At 47.4% G+C, this 2,500-nt stretch overlaps 1 pseudogene; it reads right to left on the reverse strand.

The window, feature by feature from the left end:
- The window catches only part of LOC121603326, a 9,186-nt pseudogene that overhangs the window by 2,035 nt on the left and 4,651 nt on the right, over positions 1-2,500 (reverse strand).

Consider the following 2,500-nt stretch of genomic DNA (forward strand, 5'->3'; position numbering starts at 1 on the left):
GCTTCGCACAGCGGCGAACCCGTTAGCTGCATCCGATGAAGATGGGAGGCGTAAAAGCCATGGCTGGAAAGAAACTGAGAAAGAAAGAAATCTACACCACCAAATCTTCTACTTAACCATCTGTTGACGTCGGGGATGAGACGGTATGTCCACCGTCCGTGGACACTCTCATCCCATTCTCGTTGCCATCGTTCCATCGTTGTAGCACGTTCCATGTTACGTGCAACCGATCCGGCGATATCCTCTGCTCGTCTCCGATGATAAACCCTGGAGTCCTCGTCCAGGAGGAGATGCAGCGGGATCATTCCCGCCAGCACGCAGACTGCATCGTGTGAAGTTGTCCTGAAAGAAGAAATAACTCGCTGGACTACTGGCCGGTAAAACCGACGTAGCCATTGTCTACGGTTAGCAAATCTAAGAGTATGACACCAAATGGGCGAGGCATACCGGACCTTCGCAACAACAGAAAGAGCAATTACTCGCCTAACATTACTACTTGGACCTGCCTTATTAGGCATCATCCTTACCAAGGTGGTCCATAGCTTCGTCGCTCTCTCCACCGCATACCTGATGTGTGAAGTGTAATCGAGGCGGTCATCAAGGACCAGCCCCAAATACTTTAAGCTGCGCGACGAATGTACTACGTGATCACCTACCCTGATAGCCCCATACTGTATCCTCTGATGAGAACTGACCATGATAAACTCGGTCTTGGTCGGGGCTATCTTTAATCCGTTGTCGGTCATCCATCTGTCGATGATGCGAATCTGGCTGGAAACGAGAATTTCAATATCATCAACACAATTACCTTCCACCAACAATACTATATCATCTGCATAGCCGACAATACGAGCGCCTTCCACCATTGTAACCCGTAGGACTCCGTCGTACATTAGATTCCATAACGTTGGGCCAAGTACCGAGCCTTGAGGTACACCCGATGTGACTGCAATCTCTGCCGGTCCATCTGTGGTATCATACATCAGCACACGATTCCTAAAATAATCACCAATGATATCATAAAGATACTTAGGAGTGTTAATTCTCTGTAAAGCATTTGCTATCGCCAACCATGAAGCACTGTTAAAAGCATTAGTAACATCTAATGTAACAACTGCACAATACCGACCACTATATCTGTTTCTACTTCTAGCAACAGAAACAACGTCCACTACCCTTTGAATCGCATCAACTGTTGATCGACGGCTTCTGAAACCAAACTGGTCGTCAGACAGTCCGTTGACCTCCTCAATGTGCGCGTTCAACCTTTGCACAATGATGCGTTCAAGACCTTTACCTGCCCCGTCCAGTAGACAAATGGGACGAACTGAACCCGGTTCCCCTGGCGGTTTATTCGGCTTCGGTATTAACACCAACCTCTGCCGTTTCCACTCGTCGGGGAACTTCGCGTTCTCTAAACAACCTTGATATACCCTGCAAAATGCATCAGTTGCAGATTCCATACCAACTTTCAGCGCCTCATTTGGGATACCATCTGGTCCCGGCGCCTTCTTGTTAGGTAATCGTCTAGCAACTGCAAGAATCTCATCATTAGTAACCCTGTCAAACTCTCGTGGCTGATCCATGCGGTAATCAGGCCACACCGTATGTGGGTGAGTAGGAAAAAGCTCGCTCACCACATCCCTAAACTCCTGTAATGTCATAGTTCGTGGCCCAATTGAACCCTCAGCCACTTTCTTGAACGTATGATATACTATACCAAATGATGCGTTGTCCGCTGTTCCCAGGAACTCTTTCCACTTCCTCTGCCGGGTGTGCTTGATCACTCGCTTGAGGGCATTCCGTGCCACCTTGAACTCGTCCCTAAAAGTAGAATAGAGAACAGTATTATAAGCTCTTTGTGCTAATCGATCGCGGTGTTTGCACTCTTTTCGAAGTGCCTCAATCTCTAAAGTCCACCAAAATGCACTCTTGTTAGGAGTGTACCTCTTACGTTTGGTCATCGTCGCATTACACGCCGTGACCAATATGCGCATTAAATCCTCGCTTGTTGTGACCTCGGTCTCAAAAGCGGCTTGCATCATAACCTCGAATATATCTTTGTTAAAATACTTAATGCTCCATCCCGTTATGGGTCGGGATAAGTTACGCACACTTTGCATCTCGAGATCTATTCGTATCGCACGATGATCCGAGTTCATATAACTTGATAAAACCTCCCACTTAAATGATCTTGCCACTAACCTGCTTGCAAAAGTAAGATCAACCACTGATGTACGGCCAGGTCCAACATAAGTTGGCTCAATGCCATCGTTCAACAGGATTGCGTCAAGCTGCGCAAAGGTAGACAAAACCAACTCACCCCTTCGTTTCTGGGTTTCTCCGCGCTCGCCAAGTTGGTTGTTCCAACTGATTGACCAAGCGTTGAAGTCCCCCCCGATAACGAACTTGTGGATACCGGTTAGAGCCAATACCGTGTTATCCAACATGACCTGAAACTCTTCCATACTATATCTAGGTGGCGCGTAAACGCTAACCA

The sequence above is a fragment of the Anopheles merus genome, unplaced genomic scaffold (genome assembly GCF_017562075.2).
Source record: "Anopheles merus strain MAF unplaced genomic scaffold, AmerM5.1 LNR4001064, whole genome shotgun sequence".
NCBI lineage: Eukaryota > Metazoa > Arthropoda > Insecta > Diptera > Culicidae > Anopheles > Anopheles merus.